Source organism: Protopterus annectens, chromosome 2.part0, assembly GCF_019279795.1.
Source record: "Protopterus annectens isolate FY-2018-M chromosome 2.part0, PAN1.0, whole genome shotgun sequence".
Taxonomy (NCBI): Eukaryota; Metazoa; Chordata; order Ceratodontiformes; family Protopteridae; genus Protopterus; species Protopterus annectens.
Genome location: NC_056728.1, coordinates 1,731,486,962 through 1,731,499,702, shown reverse-complemented (window position 1 = coordinate 1,731,499,702; position 12,741 = coordinate 1,731,486,962).

Sequence of the window (12,741 nt, the reverse complement as noted above, 5' to 3'; positions counted from 1 at the left end):
TTTTTGACATTTAGTTCTCTCAAGTCAAGGCCAATATCAAGGGTGTCTGGCTGAACAAAATTGCAGGTAGTTGATATTTAGGAGTAGTCATATAATCCCCCACCAAATTAGGAGTAGTCATATAATCCCCCACCAACACTAATGTTCTCCAGGAAGAGCTGTCAAAGTCAAATAATTTGTGTCAGAGCCATGGACTAAAATTAAATGCCAAGAAATGCATAATGGTATCCTTTGGGAAGTCATCCACTACTGGTAACTATCATAATGACAACACACCTCTAAGAGTCCACTCAGTAGTCATGGGCTTGGGGACACATGTAGACAGTAATATATCCTTTGACCATCATATTTCTACAGCAGTGAGGAAATTATGTTATGTCGTGCAACTTATAAACAAAGGTGTGGCATCTAGATCCAAATAGGTCATTGTTTCACTATAGTTAACCTTCATCAAACATATCATTGAGTACAATGCTGCATTTGGCATGTACCTAACTAGGCATATCCAACAACTGGAACATCCACAGAGGTTCCCCACTAAAAGAATACAGGATGCAAGTAGCATGTCCAATGCAACACTGCCTCAAACTCTATCCCTGTATTTTGTCATCTACAGGGTGTTGAGGGGTGATCTACAGCTGGCATACAAGGCATTGTTGGACCCTACCTTGATGGACTTTCTGCATATTTGTAAAAGAAACTGCACCAGAATTGTCCATTCTAAAGACTTAAACCTTGCCTGTGATATAAATAGGAGTTGGTGGAAAGACAGCTATGCATCCCAGAGACTACTCCATCTCTGGAATAGGCTTCCCATTCATGTGGAGCAAAGTTCATCCAAAATCCAATTCAAGTGTAAAGTGGACAATTGGATGAGGAACAGGAACTTTATGCTTGGTTTAGCACCAATGTCTCTAATGGACACAGGCAGCCTGCAAATGGTTTATCTCCCAGTGCCCTGTTTGTAAATGTTTCATCTCCCAAGCTCCTGATTATACTTATCAAAGGTACAAAAGCTTGGCAGACATTTCAGATGCATGCCTTAGCTTAAGAAGGCCCTTATGGTCATTAGCCTAGTACACACCTATGAACCTATATTGTCCAAAGGAGGCCTTTTGTATTTGGAGTGGGTTCTTTCAACATCATATAGTTTTAATTATTGATACCACAATAAAAATGACTATAACTAGGAATCTGCCACTGTTAAAACACAGATGATGTATTTGATAAAGGCACTAACATGGAGTAGAACAAGTGTTATTTTTATGATGACTTTGGATGCAATAAACTGAAATTCATCAATTCTTCTTTAAAAAGGCATGAAGGGGAGTTAGTACTCATAATGTCTTCAAATTTTACCGCAACTATTTTCAATAGAAAAAAGGTACAGTGATCAGGGCAACATTTGCCCCCTTGTGCACAAAAATGTTATGCTTGTTTTTCAGAACTGATATATCTATAACCCACTTTTTGTAAATAATTTTATCACTTATATTAGATACACAGATGATTGTGATAAAATACTGTAATACCAATTCACTTTATTTCTGTGAAGTTTTTAATGACAATATAAAGGCTATTTATTTTACCCACCAAATTTATTCTAAAAGGTAAATTATCTGGTTATTAGCTTTGGTAGGCATCAATAGCAAATATTTTAGAATTAAATTATACAGAAAATACATGTTCACCAATACATTTTGCACGTGAAAAGTGCTCATCTTTCAGGCCTACTTCAAGATCTTTCAAATCGAGAAGTATTGAGAGCACAATGGAATGCTACCACGTGTGAAGATTTTATATTACTTCAGGAGGACGTTATTCAATATTGTTGAGAGGTAGATATAAAAGATCAGTTATTGGAGCTAGCGAAGCAACACTAAGATACTATAGCTGGTATTCATAATCTGGGCTTCATAAATGACTTACAGTTATCTGTGAGTAGCAGTGCTACACAGATATGCAAATAAGGTCAGCAAAAGTAATTTGTGATGAATACAGAAAAGCAAAATCTTTTTTTTTTTTTTGAAAAACATCCACTTCTTGCATAAGAGTAATTTGTGTAAAGTTCAGCATTGTGTAGTTGCAAATTACTACACCAAAGCATGGGGGTTTGTTTAACTTTTTTTTTTCAAATGTCATGGGTGAGCATAGCTAAGAGCATTCACACTTAAAACATTTAAGGAATGTTGTAGACTATACAACACTTAATTTTTTTTTTAAAGAAAAGGTGTTTATAATGTTTTATATAGAGGTATCCTTTTGTGGACATCCTGATGGTTTTATTAAAAAAAGAAAGGGAGATATAAAACAACTGGAAAAGGGAAGACAAACAAACAGGGGAACACACAAGAAAAACATGAAGAGGGTTTGTGCTGGAGGAGGTGGGAGAGGAGGGGTGCTATATTTTTGTCAGGGTATTGCTCCCCTATTTTGTCTTTTTTATATGAGTGGTTAGTGGATAGTGTGGGTGGGAAATAGGTAAGAGGGTGTAGGAGAAAAGATAAGGAACGAAGGTCTGAGGAAGTGCCAGATGGAGTCGCAGTCTACAGATCCTCAAACATGTCCACTGCCTGATGGTGTTGCAGTGGATGACTCTGATGTTGAAGGGATAGGGGCCTGTGTTGGTGCAGTGGTCAGCACCAACTGGAACAGAATGTCTTCAACATGCTGAAAAGAAGCTTTCACTAGCCAAATTCTACTGTCCACTACCTTCACCAGTACATCCTCAACCATGCTCCAGAGCCCCATTTCTGTGAGGCTTGCCAGGCTGCCATATGCCAGGGTGCCTGCAGGACCAATGCTTCTCCTCCGACCCTGTAAGAATGCCCCAGGATGGGCAGAGGGTCATATTTTTCTAACCTGGGAGTTACATTTCCATCCTTTCTCTGATGGACCTAAACCTGTAAAAAAGTAAATAAAGCACAGAAATACATAACCAAAAAGGAGAAAGAAATACATAACCAAAGTTAGAAAAAAAGTGAAAAAAAGGGTGGGGAGAGACAAAACAGAAAATATTCACATCATGTTTTCACAGCATTTCTTTCACTATTGCAATATTGTAGCAAAATCTTTATTGAAGTAAAGCTTGTGTAAAGAAAGCATACAATTGGAGTAGTCATTTGGGAAGTAATTTTGTACTTGGAAAAAATGATCTGAGTAGTGCTTCTTTCTGCAGACTTGATGAATTCACATGGCAAGATCTTGACTTCTTCAAGGGGAGAGTGCATCTCTCAAGTTTTGTATCTATAATATATTCACTACAGTACTAAAAATGCCCCTTATAATTATTAGAAGGAATCAGATAAAGACTGTCCCCGGGATTCATGAAGCTTGTGCCAGGCGCAGGCATAGTGTAGGCGGTATAACGCCAAATATGGCCACCGAGCGATTCAGATACGATCCAATTCCACGTGCACTACCAGCGTATGCCAGAACTGCGCAGCCCCCAATGTAGGTATGCTAATCACCCCATGTGCAGTGTCACACCATGCAAATGAAGGCATATAGCGATTCATGAAGTGGTGCAGGCATAGCATAAGCCCACGGAAATGTAAACCAAAAAACACGGTTTACATTTTTCCAAACAGAACATCGGAGCTATGGAAGAAGGCCAGACCCAGGTATCACAACGTTAACATATGCCAATGGCGAAATACACAGCCAATGGCATAAGAAAAGATGCACAACACATAAATAGCAACATTTAATGTCATGTCCACAGTAACGCACAGCACAACCGCAGGGCATGTGTGTGGAAGCTGTAACATAAAGAAATAATATAAAAATGTAATAAAATCGCAACGTAATAGAAATCAGGTTTACAGCATAATACACAATGGTAGACATGGAACACCACAACCAAGGTGCAAGGGTTGCTAAGGGCCTGCGATAGTGTTCGGCGTGGTAACTATGAATTAGTAGTCAATGCCATGCAAATGAGGCAGATAATACTGAATCGCAAATGTCCCGCCGGATGAAGGTTGTATCATACGGCGCAGTGGTATAACACCGAGGAGTGGCTCAGAGGAGATACATGACATCAGCAGAGGGGTGTGCCACCGTAGCAGTAAGCACATTGGAGCATTGCAAATCTGGCCTGTCCGTTGCTAAGCAAAGCTGCAGGACAGGGGTGGGGAGGAATCATTTAGCTGAGAGCACACATGGTGCCCAAAAGCGCATCTGTACGAGGATGAAAATGTGCCCGAAACCCAGTAATCGGACGCATGCACCACAAACAATAGCAGAAACAGGAAGGTCAGGGGAAGAAAAGAAGGAAATGCGGAAGTAGGGTAATTGGAGTACTAATGAGCAATCAACACCAATCAACCCATGAAGGCCAATCGACGGCAGCTGACAAGTCTGCTTGCAGAAACCTGCAAAACAGGATAGGGGAGGCATTGGAATGCAAAGAAAGGAGGGGCGGCATTGGATTGCAAAGATAGGAGACCTGACACAGCAGAGGAAAGCAAACCGACAGCAGACCGGCAGTAGCACACATAACGCAAGATACGCCAGGTCCAGGAAAGTACACATGAAAGTAGGCTGCAGGATGCATGCCAGAAAATGGTAGGTGCAACGTGCAGAAATGTAAAGGAAAGGTCAAGAGGTAATCCACGGCAGGCAAATGTAAGTCAACACCAAAGGCACCACAATAGTAGTTCCAGCAGTAAAACACATAAGATAACCGGTAGCTACGATCGTACATACACACCCTATGACATCATCGGTGCTCACAGCACAATAGTATAAAGTGTGAAAGAACCCAACACACACCTGTGTATTCCCAAACACCGCACCATAGGTGTAAACATACGGGGAACTTTTAAAATGTACATGTTGGGAGCTGCCATAGCTGTGATTCATCAGCATGTGTTAGAGACTGACGGTGTTGTGGAGGATGATGCCGACAACCACCGCAGGCCTCGGAGGAGAAAGAGAGTGTTCAGACCAAGGGTAACCTACCAGAGGCTACATGACCTGGAGATAGTAGAGTGTTACAGGGTGGACAGGGACATCTTACAGCAAATAGTGGAGCTGTGCCGGCCACGCCTGAGAACCAGAAACAACAGAGGGGAACCCATCCCAGTGGACACGAAGGTATGTGTAAGCCTGCGAATACTGGCCACAGGTACCTTTCAAAGGCCAACTGGAGATATAATGGGTATCTCACAGGCATCAGAATCCAGGGTACTACACCAGTTCCTGGATGCCATGTTACTACATGCCAATTAGCAGATATACTTCCCCAGAACTCAGGAGGAGTTGGCCAGCAATATGCGCCACTTCCACAGTGTGGCACAATACCCGGAGGTACTGGGTGCGATAGACTGCACGCACATACAAATCAAGTCACCACCCAGTGAGCAGGGTAGGCGCTACATAAACCGCAAGGGATTCCACTCCATCAACTGCCAGGTCGTGTGCAATGCCCAGGGCATTATCATGGATGTGTGTGCTGGCAGCCCTGGAAGCTACCATGACTCCCATATCTGGCATGCCTCACAGCTGTATCAGGTATTTGTCAGAGGGAACATCCCACATGGCCATCTCGTGGGGGATGCTGACTATGCACTGGAGCCGTGGATGATAACTCCCATCAGAAATGCACACACACCCATGCAAGAACACCATAATGAGGCCCACGCACAAACCAGAATCATCATAGATCGTGTGTTCGGGATGCTGAAATCACGGTTCCGGTGCTTGGATACATCTGGTGGAGCCTTGCAGTACTCTCCAGGCACGTGTGCCCACATCGTCATAGTATGTGCCTTGCTACATAATATGATCCTGCGGAAGCAGCTGCAGCAGGGACAAAATGGTGAAGGCCCTCATAGCCCACCACAATTGCCAAGGCCATCACAGGCACAGAGGGATTCAGACCATGAACACACTGTGCCAGCCCCAGTAGGCAGACGGAGGCATGCCCAATATGCCTACGCCTTGGCAAAGAGGGAACGTATAGCACATACTCTGACAGTGTAGGCCCCTACGGACTGACACCTCTCCACCTGCACACACAGTAAAATGGATTGCACACAAACATGACCACCTGTAAATTGTAATGTATAGGTGGCCCAATGTGTGACTCCTACATAGGCAGCCCTAAAACATTGTAAACAGAACAGCCAGTGGAACACGGAATGCCAACACCTGAACAGTACATGAGCCTTACAGCATATGGTGGTGCTGTGTGCCTGTCACGTTCCCCGCCAGATATATATATATATATATATATATATATATATATATATATATATATATATATATATATATATATATGTACACATATGCATATATATAATACAGATAGAAAGGGCAATAGAGGGATATATGGTGATATAGATGGATTCAGCGATATCTGCAAATATAATAGATAGTTCAACAACATTCATAACACCTTGGAGGTACAAATGAATAGGATACCGCCAACCATGGAATGTGTAACATACCGACATGAGTAACCACGAGGCTGAAAGACCGATAGAACACAGTACCAGAACAGTACATCCGCGAGTAATAGTATGATGATATGAAGGGACAGTTAGTCACCACTGCCGGTGTCACGATCCACGTAGGTACTGTGTTCAACTGTGTCTGTGAGTGCCGTAGTCTGTGTAAGTGTGCATTGAGGGTGCCGTGTGCATCTCTGTGTGACTGTAATGTGTGTGTGTGTCCACAACATGTGTTTGTTAGTGCCAAGTCAGAGGCAGATCAGTGCGGTAGGTGTGGGTATAGCTAGCCGTAGGCATACGGTTACTACCTGTCCCACAGTAGGAGGGACAGCCCCACCCTGGGCAGGTGTGTTCTGACATAAAACAGTACAAAGGGCAAATGTGCGAGATGGTAGGACATAAATATGTCCCATATATAATGTAACAGTCGTATTTAATAGTTATGCCTGTATGTAAGAAACGTAAATGTTACATGCAATATGATAAGTAGCCAAAGTCACACAACAATAGGTATGTAGTGAGGATAAAAGTATGTGCTGACCCGTGTACTGACCGTGGCTACGTGTTGGCCTGTAAACACCGCTTTGTGTCCCGCAAGTGTCCGACAATGACCATATGAAAAGGTGGCAACCCATGGCAAACAGGCTTTTTTAACAACACAACCACAATGACTGCAAATATCTGGGACAGAAATACAAGGGATAGCTGTCACTTACACATATCCCTTGATATATCGCTGCAATTATGGAGGTATACAAGTAGCAAGCTCACCTGCAGATGATATAGAAACCAATTAACAACGGCCCAACGTACAATCTCGTAACATAAGTCTACTAACTGTTAGCTCTCTAATTAGGGACGGAGCCCACACACATTTATATGGATTATGTAGAAATGCAAGGCCCACAAACCTGTATATGTTAAGTACACCCACCGACATCCCCCGCACTAGAAACTAAAGCCATACAGACTGTAATAGCAGCACAAACATCCAGTCAGTCAATTACATCTGCAGAACCCTCAACATACCGTGTGAGAGACACAATTAAAGGCGTCATGCAAAATTGCAGGCATTGTATAATGGAACAAACAGCCATGTTACAGGTTTTGTTTGCAATACTCCGTTATCAGACGTTGGGATGACAGGTACACCCACATGTTGAACCAAATACTCTACCTGTCACACACAATCCACGGGGGACATGAATCCAAACTATACTTGTCTCCATGCATAGCAGTTGCAGTTACACATAACAAAACACAATACAGACTGTCTCCTCGAAGGTAGGGCAAATAGGCAATGCCCAAGTGGAGAATCCAATTATACCCCACTGTCGCCACGTAATCTGTGAAGGGAGTAGCTGCACAGCTGATATGCAAGTAATTAGTCACTCAGGAACACCAATTGGCGGGATGAATCCACATAGTACAGGTATTGACGTATATAAGGATGACTTGCCAGACATTCAAACTGTATGCTCATACCGAATACCAGTTGAAACACTGTGAGACAGATAGAAATGAAACACCATAACGACAACAAGGTATGTAGAACGCCTGATATGTAAGGTTATGCATAGCATGATCTGTATTAATTAGTTTTACTGTATGTATAGCCTGGTTTGCATTAATTAAACGTGTCCGCAATGCATAAAGTGGGGAAAGGTATTTATGTAGTGATGTCTTGCTGAGCATACTAACGCTTGTAGAAACTGTGCGTCCAGCAGTGGGACACAAGGTACACAGCACAGACACCACAAGCGATGCTACATGAGGGCGTTAAACAGAACAATTCCATACAACCCGCCGTCAGTGGTAGGGTATGTCCAACAAGGACGTGCCATAGCAGGGGATGGTATATGTTGATATACTGCCACAGCACGCATGTGTATGGGCATATAAAGTTAATGACATATTTAAGGTGGTCCCACTGTGCAAGTATACTTTGCATTATGGGATACTATGTGAAATATGTGTAATGTATAGTATTATAGGTAGATATGACAGATATTCTACACAGCATAACAGGCATATCATGCATACCACAGGTATCGTCTATTGGTATGTACAGTAACAGGATACATATGGCCTGTAGGTATGGGACATAGTAATAGCATGATAGCTAATCTAAATGGAAGGGCTACCAAGTAACCATGCACAAAGGACATGTAATAGCTTCACAGGTGCATAGTGGGGTACTTTGCAGTCTGGCAAGTCCATGTGTAAGCACAACTACAGTGTTCACACTAGTGGCACCTCTCTAGGGTAGTGTCCTGTGAACAGCAGAGCCAGGTGTCACCTGCATCTCTGCACAGTACAGCCACTGCAGTGATCCCAGGCCTACATGTGTCTCCCAGCCACCAAGGGAGGTATCACATGAACAGTGCTACTGAGTGTCCCTGCGTGATGTACATAGGACTTATGTTCCAAAGCATGGTGAGTGTCCGGTTTGGGAATGTAACCCACAAGCACATCCCACTCATTGTGGCATGTGTGCACATATCCATGAGCATGTTGCTCACAGTGGCCTCTGCTTATGTCGCGTATGAGGAGTATATCCATTAATAATGTTGTGGACATGGGCCCTGTCTGATCAGCAGAGGTCACCCCTGAGTATGTAGTATGCAAATGTGTACAGATGTGGTGTCCATAGTGCAGCCGCATATTTAAACTGTTGGAGCTCATTAAACATCATGGCGTGTTAATGTTGTGGCATGTAAAGCTGTAGCTGTTGTGTAAGGTACACCCTAAATCGGGTGGTGTACCCTTGAATGTGTGTAGATGTCTTGAGTTCAGAGGTACAATGGGTGCCTATGTACCAGCTACACATCCAGTACAGATAGGTGTGGCCACGTAGAAGGATATCCATGCCACAGTGGCAATACAGTAACCACAGGAGTGGGTGCGACATATGTGTGTACTGCAAACATGTACAATGTGATATGTATGTAGGGGACTACCATCCATGTGATAGTCAGTGGGTGAATGGTGTAATGCAAAGGTGATGTGCATGCACCTTGTGTCATGCAGCTTGATGCCATGATAGTCATATTATGTATCTGTCACAGCGACACCTGTATGGTTGGAGTCAGTATCAGCCGGTGGAGCAATCATGGCGCTTGGTATGCAGGGGTTTGAAAGCTCGGCAGGGAAAGTCCCCTGTGCTAGCCTGTTCTGCAGGGAAGCATATACTGAACATGAGGGGCCTTATGACTGAGGACTGTGGTATGCCAAATGTACCTGATATGTAGTAGGTACTATGGTATGCTGGCCTCACTGTGTGTCCTGTCCATGAGCCACATAGCATAACATCCTGAGACACAGGGTACGATGTGCAGGTGGATGTGTATGTTGTCAATACCAGAATGGGGAATGGTACTGAAAGGCAATGAGAGGACAATGTAGGATGTGTGGACTCCTGTACCATCAGCAACTGCCCTGGTAACTGTATGAAAGGAGTCCACCATGTGTAGGGGCCATGCTCTGGCCCTAACAAGCCCAACCCGGGTGGCAGCAAAGGCTGGGAGCCCAACAATGTCTCTGTGAATGACGTCCTTGATGATGTGCCCCATAGCCATGCAGAACAGTCCAGTCAGGTGTGTAGGACTATAGTCCCACTCGTGCAATGTGGTGCCACCTGTGTGTAGTGTGATAAATGCTGCTGTGTGCCATTCAGGGGCTACAATGTCTGAAACAAGGCTATTACTGAATATGGTGGCCTAGTGGGGAGACATGTAATTCAGAGGTTGGTGGACATCACAGCCTGGGACGTTGGAAGGTGACATGGGGCCAGTGTCCCAGGACATATAGAGTGTAGGTCAGTACTGTGTAGGTGTGACCACAGGGACACCACAATGTTCATGTATGGATTGCGGCCCTGTAGTGAGTGAGAGGGTGTAATGTCAGCATTGAATCCATCCTCCAGCATGTTGCCAACAACACCTGGGTCTGCAATGTTCCTGAGTGACTGTTGTATGTGACAGCAGATGTGGGTGTTGCCATCGACTACTGACATACCACCATAATGCCTGGTGGTACACCCTGGAATGTGTGGCAGTCATGTTTACATAGCTAGTCTTGGAGTATGTGATGAGGGACCCTGTAGCCCCACGGCGGCTGACCAGTGAGGCACCCCACACATGGGAATGTACACCACTGTGCAACAGCCTACACCTGTCGTTGTACATCATATGTCCATGGAACATGACCACCAGAGTGGCGTCTGTTATCAGGTGTGTACCATCATGGCTCTGTGTGGAATAGCATGATCCATGCAGTTGTGTACATGCTAATGAAGTGCACTGGGGAATGTGTCAGCATTTGTATGTGCATTGTCCATCTGCACGGGTGTCATGATGTTAACAACTGCTGTCAGCAGACGTCTGTAGTAGGTGTTGTAGTACTCATGTACTGTGTATGCTGTTATGGGTGTGTTGCCGGGATGTGGCTAACAAGGTCGATTAGCATATGTTCGGAATCCACCAATGAGGGGATAACCCCAGGTGTGTAACACCAGTCAGATGGTGGTAGTGTTCATGCCAAGGGTAATGTAGGTCTTGGAGGTGGTGTGTATGGGTTGATCCAGCAGAGCAGAGGATATGACTCATGGATGTGTCGATACATGAGTGGCTATCCCAGTGAAGTGTGGGGTAGTGTCAGTCACACATCAGTAGCAGCTGTCTGAGGCCCACTGTCCACTATGCCAACATAGAAGGTATGGTACCCGTGGGGTATGATGTTGACTCTGTCGCTTGTTACAATGTGTATAGTGGTCCCGGACACAGTTAGTTGCACGTGGAGCACCTCTGATGCATTGTGCTAAATAACTTGCCAGGATGTGTGCAAAACATAGTGGGATATGGGAACCCCTCAGCTGTGGGTGTGCCGGTCCAGGTTTGTGCCTGAAAGGTATGGTCTGTCTATAACCTGTCATTGCAGGTGTGCTCTGCAGAGCCTAGAGGCAGGTCCCAGTCACTGCAGAGATGTTTGAGTGGTGCATTATAAGGTGTGCCTTGCCTGCGTACGTCACAGAGGAAGATGCAAGCATTGTGTCACATGACCCCATGTCGTGCCTGCCAGTTACTGCCCTGCCGGTGTGTGCAAGACAGGCAGTATAGAAGCAGCAAGAGCCTTACATGTGAGCTGTACTCCCAGGGCTGACAGGTGCAAGTCATCTGTGCCACAGCATTGTGTTTGACCAGGACAGTCATAGCGGACAGATACCAGATGCCTGTGGAATGACAATAGGAGCATAGGCAACTGTTGAAGTGACACAGTCGGTCATTGTACAGTGGTATCGTGTCCGGATGAATGCAAAATGCTCCCCAGGGCTTGGCCCACACCCTCAGGGCTATAAGACTGGTGAGCTATTGCATGTCCCTGCACACGTAGTCTGTGAAGTGGCATCACAGGGCAGTCACACTAACATGGAGAATGACAGTCATATCGTACCTGGTGAGGTGTGGCATGGGTGCATAGGTTATGTTGCAGAAGCAGTTACCCGACAGCAAGATGTAAGCGACTAACGCCTTGTGTAGCCTGCTGTGTGGAACTGCAGTGTGACTCCCTACAGAGTCATCTATGACTGGTGTGTTGTGAATGTTATAACTCACTATTGGCTGTATGTGAATGGCACACATGAGTCTGTGGGCTATAAGCTGGTGATGTTGTCTTCCATGATGGGGGCTACCACTGGTGCCTACAGTGAGTATGGAGACGTACTGCGCAAGTTGTCCTCGTAGGTGTGGCCAGTGGTGTAGATCATGTGAGACTATGTGATGGGTGGGGTGTGTTGCGAATGTTACACATCCCCAAATGACTGTCAGGTGCAGTCAGGGTTGGTGACAGCATTACTCCCAGCCATAGGTGTCAACCTCCTGTCCCCAAACTGAGGAACATTAGCCCTCATACTGTATGACAAATGGGCAAAATGTGGAATACTTACAACTGGCTTACTTACAGCTTCAACTAGGAAGGGCATATGATGGCTAAAATAGGCTGGTTTTACATATAAAAAAGATATTCTAATGAATTAATATGATTCCCATCTATTTAGCCATGCCTAGCAGGTAAACAATTTACAACAATGAATGTGTGACAGACCCTTCCAATGTGGAACCTTGAGGAACATGCACCTTTTAGAACCCCAAATGAGGTACATTCCTCATAATGAGGTACACCTGAGAGCTATGCCCCCATCACGGCTGCAGAAGTGCATCTCCCACAGGCTGTAGTGCTGTATGTTGGGAGGTGAGCATTGAATGTGTACATGAGACAATTGCTC